The sequence below is a fragment of the Gopherus flavomarginatus genome, chromosome 2, assembly GCF_025201925.1.
Source record: "Gopherus flavomarginatus isolate rGopFla2 chromosome 2, rGopFla2.mat.asm, whole genome shotgun sequence".
Lineage (NCBI taxonomy): Eukaryota > Metazoa > Chordata > Testudines > Testudinidae > Gopherus > Gopherus flavomarginatus.
The window spans coordinates 135026464-135049980 of NC_066618.1; positions in this window are offsets into that span (position 1 = coordinate 135026464).

The following is a 23517-nucleotide window of genomic DNA, read 5'->3' on the forward strand; positions in this document are numbered from 1 at the left end:
ACTGACCCCTGGCGCATTCCGCTTGATACCTGCTGCCAACTAGACATCGAGGCTGACAATCTAGCCAGCTTTCTATCCACCTTATAATCTTTTCATCTAATCCATACTTTTTTAACTTGCTGGCAAGAATACTGTGGGAGACCATATCAAAAGCTTTGCTAAAGTTAGCAAAATCTGCCACTATTGAATCTAGATGAGCGCCTATGAATTCTAACTTTTGTATGGTGGGTCAACATGGATTTTTGAATGTTTAATTGTCAGCTCAATCAGAGGAAGAGATCAATAGCTTTGGAAGTCGGCAGTGAAGTTACATCTAGGGACTTTTCAGAAGGCAAACATATAGGTAAGGGAACACCAGAATTCCTTTTCTGAGGTGGTGAGCCGCTACTGCTGATGTAACCTTTGAGGCTGATGATAGACCAAAAGGGAGCAACCCTGTACTGAAAATGATCCTGACTGACAGTAAAATGTAGGACTCTTTTGTGAGATGGGTGGATCACTATGTGGAAATGTGCGTCTTGCAGGTTGAGGGTTGAGGACCAATTTCCCTGGTCCAGTGATGGAATTATTGCTGCAAATGTCACCATTTTGATTTTTTGTGTCTTCATAAAGGTGTTGAGTAGCCTTTAATCTAGGATTGGTCTCCAAATACTGTTCTTTTCTGAAAGCAGAAAATACCTTGAATAAAACTGCTTCCCTCTGTGCTGCATGGGAACCAATTCTATAGCACCAAGAGGAGGAGAGAGACTATTTCCTGTTGTAGCAGGTTCTTGTGAGAGGGGTCCCTGAAGAGGGCTGGGAAGGGCAGGCAAGAGAAGTAAAGTGGATAGAGTACCATGTGGTGATGATCTCCAAAACCCACTTGTCCGTAATAATTGACTACCAAGCCCCTGGAAGTGGTAAGGTCACTGAAAGGAGAAAGGCAGGAGAATTGTTGCGGCAGGTAAGAAAGGAGATGGTAACTCAGGGCTTCAATCACCCACATTAAAATTGGTGATTGGAGGTGGAAGGCTGCAAGGTCGAAGGTTGAAAAGTGGATGGTTTTCTTCTCTGGAAACTCTGTTTCTTGTGTTGACATTCATATAATCTCTGAGAGCTCAAGAACTGGGCAGGATGGGATCTCTGTGCTATCTGGGACTTACTAAACTTTCTCTTGTGGTCAGGTGTATAGATCCTGAGAGAACATAAAGTAGCCCCAGAGTCCTTTAACGTGTGCAGAGGTTTGTCTGTGTTGTCAGCAAACAGTTTAGTACCATCAAAAGAGAGTTCTTTGACCATGTTTTGAACTGCAGTTGGAAATCCTGAGAACTGGAGGCAGGAGGCCCTCCACATAACTACCACTGTAGAAACTGAACAGGCAGCAATATCAGCCGTGTCGAGGGAAGCCTGCAAAGATGTTCTGGTGAGCAGATGGCCTTCTACAATAATTGCCTGGAATTGCTCTGTGTTCTTCTGGTAGATGCTCAATAATTGAATTCAGCTTACTATAATTTGCATGATTGTAATTTCCCATTAAAGCCTGATAGTTGGTAATTCTGAATTGTAAAGTAGCTGATGAATTCAATTTTCTACCATATAGCTCAAGTTGCTTATGATCCTCATTGGCGGGTGTGGATTTAACATGGTGTTGCCTCCCATGTTCATTAACCACATCAACTAACAAAAAGTTTGGAGACAGATGAGCAAATAAAAATTCTGAGTCCTTATGTTCCATCTAATATGTCGTATCCACTCTTTTGCTTGTAAGTGGAATTGTGGCCTGGATGTGCTAGGTAACCTTTGTAGGTCCATTAGGTCCTTGTTAACAGTTGAGGCAATATGGGCTGATGAAGTATGTAAAGCAGCTTATGATGTGATTCTTTAACCTATTCAAGAGGGATCTGCAATTCTCTTGACAAGGTCCTGAAATTGCTTGAACTCATCCAGCAGAGATGGAGAAGATGGCACAACTTCTTCATCCAGGGATGAAGAACAGATTTTGCCTGGGGGGGGAGACCTCTTCATCACCCTTCTTCCTGAGGTGCCTTTCTTCTAGAAAGGGAGGGTGATGAAGGAGGTCTATCTCTGTGACTGGTGATGCTTGAGGCCCTAGAGAATTCTGGCAATAGGCCACTCAATAGTTCCAGGGTGTCCAAGGAGGTGGTGCATATGGCTTGGGTGGAGGCATCCATGGGTATTCATACCAGCAAGATGATGGTTATGGCCATCTCTCATAGAACATCAGGGTTAGAAGGGACCTCAGGAGGTCATCTAGTCCAACCCCCAGACAGATTTTTGCCTGTGATCTCTAAATGCCCCCCCTCAAGGATTGAATTCACAACCCTGGGTTTAGCAGGTCAATACTCAAACCACTGAGCTATCTCTCCCCCATGATGAGTGATTCCAATCTCCTGGGAGACCTCTGGAAAAAATCATCTATAGGAATGGAGACTAGAGGCTTGTATAGATATTTGGGAGGCTGAAGCAAGATTTTCATCAGAATCCTCCTCTTCCAAATCACTCTTTAGCAGTGGAGCACTGGAAAAAACATGAGGAAAAACCATTGGTACCAGGCAAATGTCCAGAGATCTGGAAGTCCTGTGTACCAGGAGCATATTGTGGCCAAGCAAAGGAGAGTTGAGTATCTTGAACACAGCAAGATCTTGGGGAAAGCAAAATTCCTGTGGTAACATGAGTGTTGTCTGTACTGTCCCCATGGTCTGTGCCAAAATGATAGTGGCTGAGGGAGTTGATGGTGAATTTCCACTATTCTAAGGGAGTCCAGATGGTGCCTGAGCAGGTTTCTTCAGTAGCAGGTGAGAAGAGGTAGTGCTTTTCTTGCACCTAGCTCTGTTGATGGTACCAATGATCTCTCAGAACCCGGGACTATACGGACTTTAGATTTGACAGCACTATCGGTACCTGAGGAACCAGCAGTTTCATGGATACTGGATCAGAGAGCAGTGGCTGGAGTCATCAAAGACCATGACTTCTCTGAGGTAGATTTCCTACCTGTAGAACTTGAGGAACGGTCTTTGGTAGACATATAGGAGGAACCTTGGGTCTTCTTCTTAGATGCCCTCGAGAAGTGCAGTTTGGAGACAATAGAGGAAGTGGATTTGCTCAAGAGACTGATGCATGGGGTGACGGTTCTTTGGCTAGGGTCAGAGACCATGTGCAGTGAGCTCTCTATCATGAGGTGTCAAAGTCTGATTTCCCTGTTTTATTCTGGCTCTAGATTTTAATACCAGACAGAAATTGAATTTTTGGAAAATATGAGATTTCCCAAGGCAACAGATGCACTGGGAGTGTCTATCACTCAATGGGGTTGCCGCTTGGCAAAACAGGCAATGCTTAAAACCTCCCAGTAAAGTAAAACTCCCAAGGGGGAGAAACAATCTAAAAATTACTAGAAGGCCATACATAGATATATAAATATTTTTAAAGGTTTTTTTTTTAACTACTTCAGCTGTAAATGCTACAATAGCAGGGTGGTCACCCGCTCCAGCCCTGACAGGGCTTAAAGCAGCCCAGGGAGCAAATTCTTAGGCTGATTGGGGAAAGCAGTAATAGCTGGGGCCATGCCCCAATCAGGCCCAGCTGGCCCCTGTAAGAGGCTGTGAGCCAGGAGCTCAGGGTGTCTTTCTCTAGCTGTGGAGGAACATGGGCCTGGCTGCTGGGGAGCTTAGAATAGGGTACCTAGAGTGGAGCAGGGCTGGGGGAAGGCCAAAGGAGCTGGGGAGCTCCAGTCTGGAAACCCCCCAGGCTGCAGGCCTTGTTAAAGACTAGAAGGGTACAGGGATTGCAGAGGTGCAGCCCAGCATAGGCAGAGGCAGCAGGTCCAACCCCCACCCTTGCCGATGATGAGTGGCCTTTACAGACTGCAGTCTGCCCCAGTGAATGGGGGCTAGATGGTGACTAGCAGTAGCCACAGAGGCAAGATGGGAATAGGGGGCTAGGGGTTCCCGAGGGAGGGGAGACCCAGATCTGTGGGGGCACTGCCAAGGGGCAACACGCAACATAAAGGGGCACTGTGGTCCTGGAGGGACACGGGGGCCAGCGGCAAGGCGAGACACTGGCCTGCAGAGGGCACTCTGGAGACTGGCAAGCTAATTCCCTGGACGATCAGCCGGTGGTGCCGGAGTGGTGAGTCATCACTAAAACTAATAAGTGCAAACTACTACTAAGAACAACTATCATAAGCTAACTACTCAAAGAGCTAAGGGGACACAGTTGAGGTAAAATACACCATGGACAACTCCTAAGGCTCCATCTCTGGCCGAGGCAGTTGAGAAGGTATTGAGGGCAGTTTGCCCGTGCAGTGCTATATAACAGCAGCATGGTGCATGAGACTGAGTAACACGCAGGCACGGGCCAAATGGTCACTGCTACGAGAAATCTCTGACCTCAGGCACAGGGAGTGAAAACACAACTAGAGTGGAACACCCATAAGGAAACTACATTAAAAAGAACCAAAAAAATCAATTATTCACTCAGCTCTAATGCTTGCTGTATTATGAGACTGAAATAGGGGTATACTGAATGTTCCATGTCAGTATAAAAATATGGACTGAAGAAATATTTTGTAGATATATGTGACAGGGTCCTATTGGGTTCCAGGGAGGTGGGTGGGCAAAAGCCCACTCACAGTTAAAGGACCCTCCCCCAGCCTGTGGGGAGCATCCACTTAGCCCAGGAACTCAAATTATTACAGAGGACAACAGAAAATATAACAAGGGCAAGTTTGATTGTGAAAGGGTCAAAAGAAGGGAACCTGATGGGCACACCGAGCAGAGAGCCCCTGACAGCGCCACTGCTCCTCAAAGGTGTCAAGGAAGCCAGCAGACATCACCCAGAGGAACTCTGCCCAGAGTGTGAACAGCGGGAGGATTGAAAATATGCCCCACAGTTGCAGGAAACCCCCTCAGCCAACATCCTCTCCCTGGTGTTATAGATGGCCCCTATTGCCATTGCTAGGAGGAGGTTGACGAAGAAGTCCCGTGGCTCTGTGAGGCCACAGAGAGGGTGTGCATAAATGAGAAGGTGGGCAGATAAGTGCAGTCAAAAACATAAAAGGAGATCCAAGATGAGCCGGAAAAGGGGCTGCAACCTGGTGCACTCAAGGTAGACCTGCGCCAGGGTCTCCCTGACACCGCAAAAGGGGCATACATCCAGGGCCGGCGCTACCATTTAGGCCGCCTAGGCAATCGCCTAGGGTGCCAGAATAAATGGTGGGCGCCGTTTTGCCGGAGGGGGCGGCAGGCGGCTCCGGTGGAGCTGCCGCAGTGGTGCCTGCGGAGGATCTGGTGCTCCGCGGCTCCGGTGGAGCTGCCGCAGTGGTGCCTGCGGATGGTCGGCTGCTCGCGCGGCTCTGGTGGATCTTCCACAGGCGTGACTGCGGCAGCTCCACCGGAGCCACGGAGCACCAGACCCTCCGCAGGCACCACTGCGGCAGCTCCACCGGAGCCGCGGGACCAGCGTGCGGGGCGGCGAAATTGCTGTCTGCCTAGGGCGCTCAAACCCCTAGCACCGGTCCTGCATACATCGGGAATGGGGGTGAACCGTGCCAAGTACACACCCATGCTCATGGCTCCATGAAAGAGCTGCCAACCAATAACCCTGGTGGGCTTTGAATCAAGTTGGAATATAGGCTGGCCCATCAGGGTTCCTCACCCTTAATAGGTGGCAATAGGTCCCGCCACTTAGCATTGGGGTGGGACACGAGGGTTGAGGAAATTGAGAGTATGGAGCATGAGCATGTACAGATACGCTCTTGGCGCAGTTTGAAAACGAGCCAGCTATAGGTCATGCGGCCAGCTTGGGGTGTGTGGGTGGGGTGGCTCAGGGGGCTCACTAGGCTGGGGTCCTGTGAAAAGTTCTGCAGAACCTGGGATGTAGAGTGGGCAGGGAGCACCCTCCTGCAGGACCCGCTCGATGTAAACCCAAGCAGCAAGCAATATGGCTGCCCACACCTCCTGAAGTATGTATTGGGGAGTACAAAGGGTGGAGAGCCCCATGCGCTGAGTAAGCAACAGGGGATCCACCCATTCTCCCCAGACACAGTTCAGGAGGTCTCCATTTCTGGTGACTTCTGTCAAGACCAATCTCTGGCACAACGATGGGGATTTCGCCACCTGAACACAGAGTTGGGGATTGTGTACCAGGGGCTGTGTGAGGATATCCACCCCATCAGTGGCTGCTATGTACCTGGTTGCCGAAACCAGCTTCCAGGTCTGGAGGAGGTCCTGGTAGAAAACCAGGAGAGGTCTCACGGAAGACCTCTCAGATGAAGATAAAGGAGCTGCTGGTCATACCAGAGCCCTCAGAAGCAGTGCAGGAAGGCATGCACCAACGTGCTCTGAGCCGGACTACTTGCACCATAAAGGATTTTCTGCAGGGCCTGAAGATGGAAGACATGGACCTAACGGCGGAGGCAGAACAGGCCCTGTCTTCCATCCTCCAGGAGAAGACTCAGAACCCCTTCTGGGACTCAGTGCAGCCCTGGCCAGAGGAACTCCAGAGCCAACCTCTGGAGCTGGGCCAGGACCGCCGGGGCCAAGCTCAGGGTGTTGAGCTGGTGCCAGAGCATGGACAGGACTAATTGGTTAAGCCCCAGCACCTAACCCCTACAGAGAAAGGCACCGGAGCTGTCCCCACTCTTTTTCTCCAGGGCGTAGAAGAAGCGGGAGCTGTGATCCATCTCCCAAAGGAGACGGATGCAGGATCGAACAAATGCTCCCCAGGCCCAATTGTCCTCAAGGAGACAGAGCTCTTCCCATTTCTCCTGGCATGCTCCACAGAGGGATGGATCCCCTGGGCTGGCGGCCAGATGCCTCTCCAGATCCAAGACCTCCCGCTCCAACTGCTGTATTGCCGCAACCCTCCGCCAGCTGGTGCCCTAGGTGTAGTCATGGCAGAAGAGCCGAGAGCGCACTTTCCCCACATCCCACCACTGCTGCACTGAGGGAAAGGCGCACCTCTGCCCTCTCCAGGCCAGCAAGAACTCCTGGAAGGATGCCATAAAACCCACATCCTCCAGCAGGCTATTGTTAAAATGCCAATAGGCCTGCCCCAGCCTTTCCAACGTGAGAGAGGCAATCCTAGCCAGGAAAGAACAGGGCTGGATGAATGCTGAAGGAGTGGAAAAGCAAGAGATGGTGATGTGATAAATAGATGCAATACCACTGGGAGTGGTGCAACCTATCTACCTCCACCTGGACACACAGGTGAAAGTGGACACATCATCTGGGTGGTGGTCGTGCCAGACGTCCACCAGGGAGTGATGATCCACAATCTCTCGGAGCACATCCAGAGGTGGAGGAAACAGAAGTCATGGCAGAAACAGGGTCCGTACCTGTGCTTGCCGCCGGTGCCCCAACAGGGTCGATGGCAGGTGGTCTAGCAGTGACGGTAGAGAGGGTAGCCATAGGGAGGTCAACCCGGGGCGGGGGGAGAGGTCACTCACCGTTTCCTCCACCATGTTCAGAGGGGATGGGGTAAACACCGAAAGGGGGAGGGAGGGGAAAAGCTAACCACTCCTCCCCACTAGGCTGCGGGGGAGGAGTACGGTCACTGACATGAGGCGGGAGCACTGGCTTCTTGGGCTGCACCAGGGAAAAGAAAGGAAAGGACTATAACATCATTGGGGAGTACAGTGAATAACAGGGCTCAATATAAAAGGGAAGGGAGCACAAGGCGCAAAGGGACCAGACAAAGGGGAGGTAGCAGAAAGCAAGGGGAAGTAGACGCAAGCTGAAAGCAGGTTGGGGCCAGGGCACAAAAACCACAGGGGCTGACTCTAAGGGCTAGGGTGGAGCAGGCATGCAAACTGAAATGACTAGGGGACCAGGGAAGAAAGGGGGGGGCAATATGGGTCGCAAGCGGCAGGTGGGGCAGACAGCAAAGGGAAAGGGGAAAAGCTACTGCAGGGGAGAATGGTGGGGAAGCAGACTGTAGGGAGGGCCACCAGCCAGTAGCAGCAGAGGAGGGGAGGGCCAGTCCAAGTGGGAGGGGAAAGGCACCTGTGCCCACATGCGCTTGTGCTCTCAGTCTGCGCTGGCTGCTGCTATAGTTCCAGATTGTAGAGATGGGTGTGGTGAGCATCTGAATGAGGGGTGGAGGCAAATGGTAGGTGGGGGTGGTAGAGGAGGCAATGGTGGTCATGGTGGTGGGGGAGATGGGCAGGGCTTCACCCCACCCCTTGTCCCCCAGCAGCAACAGCAATCACCACCACCACACGAACAAAGATGTAAAACAGTCACTCAGTCCCATGGTGAGCCCCCTCCATACTGTCCTACAGGATCCTGCACACTCCCTCAGCAATGAAGGTCCTCTTCTTCTTCTCCAAGGCAGCAGCAATCTTCCAGGCAGCAGCAGCAACCAGTAGTCCAGCAACCAGGAAGGAGGGACCCCCTAGGTGGGAACAAGCAGAGGTGGGGTCCCTCACTCCCCCTCTGGGGGGTAGGCCAGTAGGGCTCCCCCCAAACAGCAGCAACAGCAAGTGGGGAGTCCAGCAATGTAGCAGGGGGGTGGGGATGGTCTGGTCCAGACACAGGCTGAGAGTGCTCTGGGTCTAGGAGCAGCAGGTCCACACCCACCCAGGTATGGAACAAGGTGCAGGGCAGAAAGACTGCAAAATCAGCCCTCTGCCATGCCAACTCTATTTAGGTGAATAAAGTGGAGCTATCTGGAAAGAACCTTCCCTAATTGAGGAATGAGAGCTAGCTTCCAGCTCAATTAGCTGAGGGCTATATAAGAGTCTAGAAAGAAGGAAGGAGGGATGTGGGATGGAGGAGAGTGAGGGAGTATAGGTAGGGAGAAGCCCCTTCCCTCCTGGATTTGGACACAAGGAGCCCAGAACTGTGTACACTATATGGTGAGATGGTGGTGGAAGTACAAACTTGTAAATAAAAACACCGATGATTCCTGAACCCCAGGATCTCTGAGTGACTTTGTCTGAGCCTAGCAGAGGCAGGAGCCAGGAGGACCAACTGTGCTCTGCTACAATATAGAAAAACATATTTTGACTGATGACAATTATAAATTGGAACTTTCAGATGTCTTGAAAGTAATTTTTTAGGACCCCATATGAAAAACCTGGATTGCCCCAGCAAAACCAAGGTAACCAGTCTCCTTCAGGGTTGATTATTATAGTGCCATTCAAAAGCAAGCCTTTAATGTTTAAATATATAAAACTTTAGTGCTTAAATACAATTTTTTTATGATAGACTAGGAGCTATTTTGCTATTCCTCATACATACTTCCCTACTGCCAGTGTCACAAATTACCACATTTTTTAAAAATCTACATGTCTGCCACTGGTAATCAGCTCAGAAATAGCAATTTAATTAAAATATGTATTTTCATATAAAACTCAAAATAGCCCTATTGATAGCACTAGCAGTAAGACGATTATGTGAAGCAAAAGGCATTTCCCTCTGGCCAAGATAGCAGTAGCATTTTGGAGCTGGCAGTCACTCTTTACATACAGAACATTTATTCTATTAAGACATTATAGAATCTCAAACAAAATTGTCTTTCTAGTTAATCATGTATTTCAGTCCACTAGACATAAGCAGGCTGACAACTCTGTTGTCATTTGGTAGCTACAGGAATTTGCCTTTGGTACCACTGTGCACAGCCAGCAACTGCTAGAGAAAGGAGAAAAAAATATCAACCATTCAATTTATAATAACAGAGCAAGTTTTAAAGAGAAGAAGAAATTAATTTCCTCTTATTTCAGGATATCTGCATTGTATTGACACCATTTAACCAGTTCAGCATTTGGGTCAGCAGAGTGAAATTGTAATGAGAAGACAAGAACATTAGTAAGTGCACTGCAACATTCTTCTGGCATTTCTGTTTCTGGAGAGTTTCTTCATCAGAGACAGGACACTGCTGCAGGATTACAAGTGACTTTTCTGCAGAAAAATTAGTCTCAGTAAGATGATAGGGTTAAGTAAATCCCCAAAGTCATTGAATTGCTTCAAAGGATTGTGAACAGCCAAAGCATCTTGAATTTTGCATGTTACTTCTTGAAGCGTGTGGGTAGAACTGAATTCCTACTATCTCAAGTTTGGGAGCCTGACAAATGTATAAAATTATTTAGTTTACATTTGCTTACCCCAAACGTCACCAGAGTTGCTTGCCAAACACATTTTAATAACCTACTTACAGCACAGATTTATAACTGTTTGTACTCACCCCGTACATACACCACACAATAATTTTGGGACCAGCGTGTTACTAATTTGTTTATGATACCTTACATGACACCTTTTAGATATAGATTATGACAGTAGTGTGTTAAGTGTAATGAATATGTCAGGCCTGACGAGTTGCTGACACAATAGTGAACTACCAATGGGTCTCTGTGTCACAGTGTGATCCTGGAAGCCTCTCAGTGCCAACGAGCAGAGGGTTTCCTGCATGGTAACTCATATCAGACTTCCCCAACAAACAGTTGTCATAATATGTATTTAAAAGGGGTAATGGAAGATATCATATGTTAACTGGTGACATGCTGGTCCCAAAAATCATTGTGTGGTGTATGTACAGATGGTGTACAAAGTGTTATATATGTGTGCTGGAAATGTGTTCTTAAAATTTGCTTGGGAGGCAGTGCATAAATCCAGCCTGTCCTAGACAAAGGAATGTGTATTTACCTGACTGACAGGCTTGGTTACAGGCAGGGGACAGTGAAGGTATATAAGCTAAATGAAGCCATTGGGCTAAACAAGTGGGGGAGACCATTCAACAATTATGCCAAGGGACAGAATCTGCACCCCAGGAAGCCTTCCTGGCTCTTGAAGAAGAGACAATGGACTTTGGATAATATAAGGGGAGAAAAGAGAACTTTTAGGTACCCATCATCGAAGGGACATGCACCCTCTGAGCCTGTGACAGTTGGGATCCCCCAAATCTGGAGGGCTAGAGATGCTGTTAACTTGATGTAAGTGAAAAAATTGCTTAGGTAAACATAGTAATTTGCTAAGATTAAGTTTTAGTAGAATGTGTATTTTGTTTTGTTTGTAACCACATCTGTCTCTTTTGCTCTTGCTTAGTATAACTTAAATCTCTGTTCTTTGTTAATAAACCTATTCTTGTTTTATTACAAAAGTATCTCAGTGCTGTTTATTAAAGTAAAGTGTGAGTCTTCAGCAAACCTAACAGGCTGATGTGTGCTCTAACTCTTCATAGGCGCTGAACTTAATAATTTCTGTGAGTATCCACTAAGATGGACTGGACACAACAGCAAGACATCTCAGGGGAACTCGGGTTCACTGATTGTTACCTGCAAGATATGGTTTGGATTGGCAGAGCCCTGTAGAATTTGCTGGCAAGGCAGACAGGCTAGTGTGTCAGAGAGCTGACACAGCTTAACAGCAGCATGTAGTATCCCAGGTCTTGACCCCAGGCCAGGCCTCCACCCAATGGCTACTGAAACCTGGTAGGCTGAGATGCTATTAGGGCTATAGACTCAGCCAAAGCACTACCCATGGGAGCTCTGATTGGAGGATTGTCTGGCTTCACTGCTATTTAAGCCATGAGGAGGCATAGGAAGTTTGAGAAACAAGGTGGTTTCCTGTTCTGACTGCACTGGACTCTGCTTGTGCCTGTCTCCTGCACCCAACCCAGTTCCTGCTCTGCTCTTGTCTCCTGTCTTACTCCTGCCTTGGCTCCTGTTCCCACCATGCTCCTACTCCATGCTTGATCCTTGCCTCTCCTCCCGCCCTTATGTCTTACCACCAGTCCTGGCTCCAACCATAGCCTCCAACTTCTGACCCTGACTCTGGTTTCATGCTTGGCTCCGGCATTTGACGTCTGCTCTGACCCTCAGTTTGGATTCCTGGTTCCGACTCTGACCCTGGCTCTGGTAACTAGCAGCTGACTCTGGTTCTGATCCTTGGCTTCATTCCTCAACCTGGATACCTGCTCTGCCCACTAGACCTGATTCCTGTTCTCACTCCTAGGCTAGACTGCTTACATCTCGGTCCCTAACACAGCAAAGCTCTCCCTCTTGCTCAGGCAGAGGAGTAACGAAAAGCAACTCACAGCACTGGGTGTCCTGAGCACAATGTCACAAGGGAACCCTTGCAATGAAAATGGCCTCATCTGACAGTGTTTATTTCTACTAGAATCTGAGATCTTAATTTTACTTTCAGTTTGGATTTCAAATTTTTGCAAGGTACAGTCCTGGGAGCAGAACTTGCCCGTGATAGTGATATAAATATTTCATATCATTTTAGCATCATTTAATTGGTTTTAATTGTGTGTGTGGTGTGTGTATATATATACATTATTTGCATATTTAATAAAAATTCTGGTTCCCTGGCACCCTATGTCAAAGATTCTCTGGTAGTCTTTACAATATTAAATACAATTGTATCGTTTTTTTCCCTTGCCACATAAAGTGCAATGTATCGAGCATCTTCCTCAGAGTGGAAGGAGAGAAAGCAAGATACTGGGGAATTCAGTGCTAGGGCTAGCAGAGTGTCAGAGGCTAGGCTGCTTGTATCTCTCATAATTGGATGTTGCTGGAGGCTACAGTGCAGGATAAAGTATCCTTTGTGGGCTGCACCCTCTTTGCCAAAGCCTCTGTAACACAGGAGGGCTCAGGGTGTCCCTGGCCATACCTCCTCTTCCCCAATCTGCCTCCTGCTTCCTGCTGCTGGCCCCGAATATGCAGGGGCGGCTCTAGCTTTTTTGCCGCCCCAAGCACGGCAGTCAGGCAGCCTTCGGCGGCGCGCCTGTGGGAGGTCCGCCGGTCCCACGGCTTCAGCGTACCTACCGCCAAATTGCCGCCAAATCTGCTGGACTGGCGGACCTCCCACAGGCATGCCGCTGAAGTAGCCTGACCTCTGCCCTCGCAGGGACCAGCAGGGCTCCCCCCACGGCTTGCTGCTCCAGGCACGTGCTTGGACCGCTAGTGCCTGGATCCGCTGCTTCCAATATGCCCTTGGCCCACACTGGAAGTCCCCGTGTGCAGGAGGTTTCAGTGTAAGTGCTGCAGAGTCCCAGGATGCACAGACCATAGCCCTTAACACATTAGGAAAGCCGCAGAAACTCTCCATCTCTGGTGGATATTGGAGACATGAATAGACTATGACTAGAGCACAAGGGCTGAGTCAAAAATCTGAGACTCACACTGCAAACTAAGAGCTTGTGCTGTTTGCCCAGATCTTTTTAAAAGGTGCACTGAGAGCAGACAACATTATGCTGGCTGCACAGATAACAGCAGCACCCTCCTTTTGTCCAGTTGCTAATTCCTCAGCAGATTGCAGAGGTGGCACATTGGCTCAGACAGTATTTGAAGAGATAATATTGTCTGTGTAACTCTTCAACCGGAAAATTTCTGGAAAAATAAATCTAGCTGCTGACATGTTGCCTCCTGCATCTTTCCCAGTTGCACTCCCAAGGACTACCTATGTTTATCTTAAAGAAGGACGCTATATTGTGAGCCTATTGTTCCTGGGGGTTTAACTTCCAAGGGGAAGGGAGGCAGAAGGGGACATTGAATCCTGTGATTGCTCAGGGTTAACAAGGTGAAAATACTGTGGGTGAAATCTCAGCTCCATTGAAGTCAATAGCAAAACTCCTAGTAGCTTTAGTGAGTATGTCTGTACTACAATTCAACACCTGCAGCTGGCCCATGTCTGCTGACTCAGGCTCATGGGGCTTGGACTGTGCCACTGTAAATAGCAGTGTAGTTGGGCTCTGGGCTCCTGCGAAGGGAAGGGTCCCACAGCCCAGACTTTAGCCCAAGCCCGAATGTCTTCACAGAAGTTTACCCTGCAGCCTATACCCCCATCAGCTGACACAGGCCAGCTGCAGGTGTTGAATTGCAGTATAGCCCCATACTCAGTGAGGCCAGGCTTTCATCCTCTATCTTGGTCTCACTATGAACTCCATTCTAAGCCCTGAGATAAGACTGAAAAAAGAGCACAGCAGAAAGACATTGAGTGTATTATCTATAGAAGCAGCCCATCTGCAGATCCATTGCAATGAAGCACATGGCCCTAGGCTGGCGTTGTTCTCACACAGAAGGGTCTTCTGGCAGGAGAGATGGCACTGGCTGTGTTCTACAAACCGTTTCTCTGAATACATCTTTGTTGAAAAATGTACCTTATTGAAACTGGCATAACACCTTCTCAGTGAGCATCATGCGAGCCAAGCAGATGGGCATAAGTATAGACATGCTAGACAGTCAGTATATACATCAGGTTTGAGTATTCTAGGCAGGATGTTCATCTGGAAATGATACAACAGCAGGGCAGTCTCCATAACAGTGACAAATGGGCAGTATCAGACCTGAGGAAACTTTGAAGGGCTTAATAGAGGCTTGTGGAATGAGCCTTGAAGCTCATTTTTGAGGTACTGGCAGCAAAATAACCCTTGCAAGTACACTTGGAGGTCCATGTTCAATTAATTCAAGCCTCCCAGATAATGTTTCTCCTCTGTCTCACACTGAACAAGCTCTGGGCCCACCTTACTTTATACTTGTCAAATTTCTGCAGGAGAGTTCAAAATTAGGAATGTATCCTCACTCCACACAAGTCTCACCTTTTCTCTTGCCAGATTCTGCTATCTCATCACCTGTCCTATAGTCTACCTTTTCTAGGGTGACTGACAGGTTGGGAAGATACTGATCCTGAGCAAATTTGTGAATTTCTGGCTGTGCTGTCTTCCTGCCCTGGTTCCCAAGCCATACTGAAATTTCCACCCAGGCTTAGTTCAAGCAGATTAAACATTCAGTGCAAGCTTTTAACACAGAGTTAATACTAATTGTGACCTTAACTTCTTTGGCAGAGGCTTTTAAATATGCTGAGTAAAGCAAACCTGCAGTATATAATGTAACAGATTTTTATTTTGTTCAGCTAATTACAATGAAGAGTGACTAAACCTTTTTTCAAATCCCTGATGTACAATTTTTTAAACAATGCTAAGCCAGGAAGTTATCATCACATTGCCGTGAGGCTGCCTAGGACAGCAGATTCAGGGCCCCATTAAAAACCACTGGAAACCAGAAAGCTTCAAGGTTGCTGTAAGGTAAATTCAATCTTTTTTTAAATAAAGTTGCCTGATGTAACAATTGAATTATTAACTTTTTAAGGAAAAATTAGTAATTCAATTGTTATGTCAGGCAATTTTATTGAAAAAAAATGATTGAATTTAACTGTGTTTCCCTCATTAGGCTTGGATTCTTTCTGGGGAGAACAAAGCTGTATCATTCAAACTGCAGACCTCCTTGTCCCCTGAGAAACAGCAGTCCACATTCTTCAAGGGGGGATGCTGAAAAAACAGGGACAAGTGTTTCTGAAAACGCTTTGGTAAATGCCTACACATATGTAACTCAAATAAAGCTTCTAGAATCAGAGGTGTATCTCCCTCCATCCCCCACCCTCTACTCCCCATGCCAACAGTAATGGTTGGAGGCATTATGCATCAGTAGGGCAGCAACAGGCATAATGCCTCCAGAAACCAGTCTCCCAGGGCAGGGCCGCCCAGAGGATTCAGGGGACCTGGGGCAAAGCAATTTCAGTGGCCCCTTCCATTAAAAAAAGTTGCAAACTATAGAATACTATATTCTTAGGGGGCCTCTGTGAGGCCTGAGGCAAATTGCCCCACTTTCTGCCCCCCCACCCCAGGGCAGCCCTGGGAAAAATAAATATTTTAAAACCTTCTGCATCTTGGCACAAACCCAGTTTTGAGAAAACTTCTTTTCAAGTCACCTTTACAAGTTATCACTGGTTCTCAGCTAGTGCTAAAAGGCATTAAAGCTCATTAAAAGGGTTGGACAAATATTTTCCGTCAAAACTGTTTTTGGATCGAAAACTAGGGCTTTTTAAAAAGGAGAAAAAAATCACGGACAATGTCTGCTTTCCTTAAAAATTTGTTGTGTTTTTTTTTTTTATTGAAAAGCTGAAATTAGTCTGCCAAAACGTGAACATGGTTTGGGGTTTCAGAGGTGTGTGGCCAAATATTTGCTGCTTGCTGTGTTTGTTTAAAGAAACAATAAAAAGTATTCTGCTTAAAAAAAATCCAAAACTTTTGAAACACCTCAGCTTGTGACCAAATGCCTGAGCCCATCCAGTCAGCGATTTTTCCAGGTTTCTGATACTCTGCTGGCTTCCTTGACTCATATCTGTCTCCATAACTTTGGGTTCATTTAGCTTAGAACATAAGAGCATAAGAATGGCCATACTGAGTCAGACTAAAGGTCCATCCAACCCAGTATCCTGTCTACCGACAATGGCCAATGCCAAGTGCCCCAGAGGGAGTGAACCCAACAGGTAATGGTCAAGTGATCTCTCTCCTGCCATCCATCTCCACCCTCTGACAAACAGAGGCTACGGACACCATTCCTTATCCATCCTGGCTAATAGCCATTAATGGACTTAACCTCCATGAATGTATCTGTTTCCTAGAGACTGGCTCCACAGGGTCCCTCACAAACTGGAGACAGTTACTGTGGGTTTGTCTTTAGTGTAGCTTATGTATATATGCCAAGAACTGAGCATTTGAGCTTGTTCCAGAACCCGGGATGAGCCTATGTTGTGAAAATTGAAATGCTCAAAATAGCACATGCATGTAAATGGACACAGGATGCTAAAATTAATTTAACCCAGGGGTTCTCAAACTTGGGGTCGTGACACCTCAGGGAGTCACGAGGTTATTACTGGGGGTTGCAAGCTGTCAGCCTCCACCTCAAACCTGCTTTGCCTCCAGCATTTATAATAGTGTTAAATATATAAAAAAAGTTTTTAATTTATAAGGGGGGGGTCACACTCAGAGGTTTGCTATGTGAAAGGGGTCACCAGTACAAAAGTTTGAGAACCAGTGAATTAACCCCTCTGGAGCCTCAGGGAATGCAGGGGAGGTGGGCCTCCCTTGGTAGTGTTGGGAAGGAGGTAGGTGGTGTAGGATATTGCTTTTCTCACGTAATCCCTTCCCCATGGAAAAGATAACAGTTCGGCTTTTTATGTTAAATAACTGTCTGCAAGCCTCAAACTGCTGAATGAGCTTTAGGGTAGGGAAGGCTGTGCCTCCCCAAACAGCCTGGCCCTGCCCCTTATCCAAGTCCCATCCACTTCCTGCCCCCCGACTGCCCCTCTCAGAATCCCTGACCCATCCTGCTCCTTGTCCCCTTCACCGCCCCCCGAGACTGCCTCCCCAACCACCACCCCAGGACCCCACCCCCCATTACCCCTGCATTCCCTGTCCCCTGACTGCCCCAACTCCTATCCACTCCCCCGCACCGAGTCCTGACAGACCCTCAAAATGCACACCATCCAATCCTCCATTCCTCATCCCCTGACCACCTCCCCCAGAACCTTTGCCCCCTCGCTGTCCCCAGGACTCCTGCCCCTTATCCAACCCCCTCACCCCCTGCCATGCTGCTTACCTGCGCCTCCCCACTATTCCGGACCCTAGTGCGCTACATCCAGGAATGGCCCTGGACAGCGCTGCAGCAGCCTGGCTCCAGCAGGGCCTAAGTTCCCGCCAGTCAGCCCAGAGCTTGCAACCCCATACCCTTACCAGGCGGCTATGAGTAGGGACGAGATCAGGCCCCACCCAAGCCACGCCGCTTTAGCTCTGTCCAGGGCCGCTCCTAGGTTACCCCCGACTCTCCCCTCTCTCAGAGCCTCAGCGCGTCATGTCCAGGAGTTGCTCTGGCCCCTGGACAGTGCTGCAGCAGCCTGGTTCTGGCAGGACTGGAGCTCGCAGCCCTGCCCCCTTACCACGCAGCTCCGAGCGGGGAGGAGCTCAGGCCCCGCCTGAGCCACACCGCTTTAGCTCTGTCCAGGGCCGCTCCTGGATACAGTGCTCTGAAGTGCCAGGGGATGGGGGAAAGCGGAGGCGGGGCAGGGCCAGATAATTCTTGTGGGGGCCCCTGTGGGGCCTGGGGCAAATTGCCCCACTTGCCCACCCCCCGGGCGGCCCTGTTCCAGGGGGCTAAGACCATCCTCCCAAGACAAAGCTGCATTGGAATGATTATGTTCATTGTTAGTGGCCCCGTCCCTTTGCACTTAGGGAATGCTGGCTGCTATTATTGATGCTACTTGTGCAGCAGTGCAAGGGGAGAGAGGGGACCCCTGAGCCCTCTTTACCCTAGTCCCTGTATATCCCTTATAGCAGAGAAGAATAAAAAGCTGGTTGTATTAAGTATAAAGAGGATTGTTTGCTGAGGCTACAGGCACTTAACAGTTTTCCCTGGCTCTCTGTCACCCAGACTATAAAACCCAGCTTGTGGTATCCTGTGTCACCACACATGCTGTTCCCAATCCCTGCCCTACTATAAGCAGTAATGGAAGAGACTGCACTACAAATCCCAGCACACATTCCATATTGCAGCATCCATTACTTAGCCCCTATTTCAGTATTAATTTAGCTGTCTAATGTATTAAAACAAATCACAGCAGTTGTCCTTTAAATATCATTGCTCTATCTTAGGAGGAAAGAAATATTAGAACCCTCGGTGGCTATGTCTACACAAGGATAAAAAATTCATGGCTGGCCCAGGTCAGCAGACATTGGGCTCATGGGGCCTGGGCTGCAAGGCTAAAAAATCACTGTGCAGATGCTCAGGCTCAGGCTGGAGCACAAGCTCTGGGACCCTGCAAAAATGGAGGATCCCAGAGCTCTGGCCCCAGACCGAGCCTGAACACCTACTCAGTGATTTTTAACCCTGCAGCATGAGCCCCACAAGCCCAAGTCAGCTGACCTGGGCCAGCCACACCTGTTCCCTGAGTCTTTTATCCCTGCATAGACATACTCTGTGATAATCAGATTTTGCTCTTTGTAATACATGAGGGTATTACTACTGAATACCTGGGTGTACTTCACAGCCTTGGAGCTCTCATGGCTGCTGCTGAAAAGAGTCTGCAGATTAAAAAATGACGATTTCTTACAGAGTTATGGCAATAGCTAAAACAAAGCACACCCATTTGCAAGAACAGAGGAAACATTAGTGTTAGGTTTTCTGGAGCACACAGCTATAAAGTGTGTTATATCAGTATAAGCCCTGAGATGGGAATAAATGCCCTGGCAGGCCCCTCCATCTGACTCAGCAAATTGCGAATCTAGTCGGCAAGATGTTGACCAAAGGCTGATAACTTATTGACTCAGATGCTGTCTTTGTCTTCCGATGGGACTGTCAGGACTGGGTGTTTTAGTCAGCGATTTCAGTAGCCATGAAATGGCCTTTTGTATACAGAACATTAAGACAGCCTTCAATTGACACAGGGAATAATAAACCCCAAGTCCTTCTGCCTCTTCAATTCTTACCTTGTTCTGGATGGCTCAGTGGAGATAAATGGAAGTTTTATTGGTCTTCTTCCTTGTGTTGATCCAGCATATAATTTATTTTATTCTGAAATATTATAAAAATCAGTAACATGCATGCCTCATTTAGAAATCTGGAATTAAAGGCTGGCTTCCCCTGCTGGCCCTCAGTATGATTCTCAAACAACTCCAAGACAGCAGGTTGGCTGCACAGCATAACAATGATCATAAATGATTGTCTAACTGGCAAGAGACCAAATGCTGCATTGGAGAGTGCCCAGCTACAGTAATGGGTTGCAAAGGCGCAAGCTCTCAATGTTTAGAAGCTGGGTGCTTTATAGATTTCAGTCTTTTTGGCAAGGCAGGAGTATCTGCTGTATCTCTGCGGAAAAACTCCTGCCAGTCATTCTAATGACAATCTGCTTTTTAAAGAATCACTCCTTTTCTTTTCCAGATAGTAGGAAGGGGATGGATGGCAGCCAAAGGCCAAATTCTTGTCAGATTTATTTGCTTATTTCTCTAGAGTTGCTCTGTGGATTTCAGTGGAATTGCTCCATGTTTACACTACTCTGACTCTGATGAGAATGCGGCTGCCAGAGAAGAAAGCATGTGCACGTGGGGAAAGGAGACAGAAAAAGAGGAAAAGACACAGAGGGAAGCACTTTCTTCTTAAAGTAAATGTTAATACTTCTGAAAGAAAGGGGCAGGCTTGACAGCCCTGGAGACGCAAATTTTCTGTATCCAGAGAACAGGGAGAACACAGATAGAACAGTAAAAGCATAGGCCATCTCAGACAGCTCCACCAATGAACCTCAACCCTGACTTGCACTCAGGGACCTATTTTACATACCTGTCTACACAAAGGAAAATTTTCAATAACTTGCCATTGCTGCTAACATCAGTTCATCTCTATGGGGTTTAGCAACAAGTGTTGACAGGTCTCTGGCTGCTTCCTCCACTGGTCAGGGCAGGTCTAATCAACATGCCATCAGCTGGTGGTGCATCTGCACTAGTGCTCTCAATTGTGCTAACATTAGTTGAACTAAGGCAGAATTAGCAAGAGTGATACATTTTTTTAAAGAGTGTAGCTGAGCCTTGGGGTCCGAAGACAGTTTAGTCTATTTAATCCCTGGCTGCTAATACAAACCAAGCAGTCATGGGCACAGCCAACAGCAGAGCTTACATAATGAATCACTGCTCAGCTATGAGCCTGAAAAGGTTTTATTCCACCTGGAGGGACTAACTCACAACAAACTCTAAAAACCTGTGAGTCCAGTCTTAGCATTCAAGATCTTTTACCCTATTACAGTTGCCAATCAGTGCAACTTGTGGTTAATTGTCATTTAGGAACTGGATTGAGACCATTAACTGCCATCAGATGGTAGTAGCTTACAGTCACTGCCAACCTGGCATCTGTATCATAATACCTGTCCCCTGAATCAAACAATCTTCTGGGAAAGGCTTTTTCATTTTAAAAAGAAGGCTAAATAAATAAGTCAGGACAATTCAGTAATCTTTAGAAAAACAGCCTTTCAGAAAAGAAAAACAAAGGATTATCATTAAACATGTTATTTGCTTCTTTCTAGGGGTATGTCTACACTACGAAATTAGGTCGATTTTATAGAAATCAATTTTTAGAAATTGATTTTATACAATCAATTGCATATATCCACACTGAGTGCATTAACTCATCAGAGTGCATCCTCACTACTGTGGCTAGAATCGACTTACAGTGCAGTGCACTCTGGGTAGCTATCCCACAGTTCCTGCAGTCTGTGCCACCAGCTGGAATTCTGGGTTAAGCTCCCAATGCTTGATGGTGCAAAAACATTGTCGCAGGTGGTTTTGGATACATGTTGTCTGTCTCCTCTCCCTCCGCAAAAGCAATGGCAGACAATCGTTTTGCGCCTTTTTTCCTCACAGATGCCATACCACGGCAAGCGTGCAGCCCCTTAGCTCAGCTCACCGACACCACCACTGTTGTGTCATGGGTGCTGTTGGCAGCAGACGGTGCAGTAGGTCTGCAAACCATTGTCATACATCACTTACACTGCAACTCTGTTCTGCTGCTATTGCCTTGATAGCAAATTTCTCCATGTTGTCTGTCATGGGCTCCCGGGTATGTGTGTTCTTCCTCGGGAAATGTGCACACTCCTGCTGTGAGTGTTGTAAACACCTTGCGCATTATCCTGTAGTATGTGCAGAACCTGCAAAAGCAGGAGAGGAGGTGATGACAGCACAATCACGATAGTGATGAGGACATGGACACAGACTTCTCTCAAAGCATGGGCCCTGACAATTTGGACATCATGGTGGTAATGGGGCAGGTTCATGCCTTGGAACGCCGATTCTGGGCCTGGGAGACAAGCACAGACTGGTGGGACCGAATAGTGTTGCAGGTCTGGGATGATTCCCAGTGGTTGTGAAACTTTCACATGCGTAAGAGCATGGAACTTTCATGGAACTTTGTGACTTGTTTTCCCCTGTCCTGAAGTGCCAGAATACCAAGATGAGAGCAACCCTCACAGTTGAGAAGCGAGTGGTGATAACCCTCTGGAAGCTTGCTATGCCAGACAGCTACTGGTCAGTCAGGAATCAATTTGGAGGGGGTAAATCTACCATGGGGGCTGCTGTGATCCAAGTAGCCAAAGCAGTCATAGAGCTGATGCTATCAAGGGTAGTGACTCTGGGAAATGTGCAGGTCATAGTGGATGGCTTTGCTGTAATGGGGTTCCCTAACTGTGGTGGGGCGATAGATGGAATGCATATCCCTATCTTGGGACTGGACCATGTTGGCAGCCAGTACATAAACCGCAAGGGGTACTTTTCAATGGTGCTGCAAGCACTGGTGGATCACAAGGGACGTTTTACCGACATCAGCGTGGGATGGCCAGGAAAGGTGCATGACACTCACATCTTTAGGAACTCTGATCTGTTTGAACAGCTGCAGGAAGGAACTTACTTCCCAGACCAGAAAATTACCATTGGGGATGTTGAAATGCTTATAGTTATCCTTGGGGACCCAGCCTACCCCTTCATGCCATGGCTTATGAAGCAATATACAGGCACCCTGAACAATAGTAAGGAGCAGTTCAAGTACAGGCTGAGCAAGTGCAGAATGGTGGTAGAATGTGCATTTGGGCATGTAAAAGCTCAGTGGAGCAGTTTACTGACTTGGTAAGACCTCAGCAAAACCAATATTCCCATTGCTGTTGCTGCTTGCTGTGTGCTCCACAATATCTGTGAGAGTAAGCAGGAGACATTTATGGCAGAACGGGAGATTAAGGCAAATCGTCTGGTGGCTGATTATGCACAGCCAGACACCAGGGCGGTTAGAAGAGCACAGCTGGGTGTCCTGTGCATCAGAGAAGCTTTGAAAACCAGTTTCATGACTGGCCAGGCTACGATGTGACAGTTCTCTTTGTTTCTCCTTGATGAAAACCCGCCCCCTTGGTTGACTCTACTTCCCTGTAAGCCAACTGCCCTCCCCCCTTTGATCACCACTTTCAGAGGCAATAAAGTCATTATTGTTTCAAAATCATGCATTCTTTATTAATTCATTACACAAATAGGGGGAAAACTCGCAAGGGGTAGATGAGGAGGGAAGCACCAGGTGGGGTGGTGGATGAGAGGAGGAGGGAAGGACAAGGCCACACTACAGTTCAAAACTTATTGAATGCCAGCCTTCTGTTGCTTGGACAATCCTCTGGGGTGGAGTGGCTGGGTGCACGTAGCCTCCCCCAGCATTCTTGGGCATCTGGGTGAGGAAGATATGGAACTTGGGGAGGAGGGCAGGTGGTTAAAAGGGGCTGCAGTGGCGTCTGTGCTCCTGCTGCCTTTCCTGCAGCTCCACCAGATGCCTGAGCATGTCAGTTTTCTCTCCCATTAGCCTTACTTTTGCATCCTGCCTCCTCTCATCATGTTCATTTAACACTTTCCTGGACTCTGCCATTGTTTGCCTCCATGCATTCCGCTGATCTCTTTCAGTGTGGGAGGACTGCATGAGCTCTGAGAACATCTCGTTGCAAGTGCATTTTTTTTGTCTTTTAATCTATGCTAGCCTCTGGGATGGAGATCACAGGGGGAGTGTAGAAACATTTGCAGCTGCAGAAGGAAAAAAGGAAAAGTAATATTTAAAAAGATACATATTAGAGAACAAAGGGAAGACTATTTCACACTGAGTCAAGTGATTCACATTACAAAGCAGATGTGCTTTTGCTTCAAGGTTGCATTTTGCCTCTTATATACTGAGTG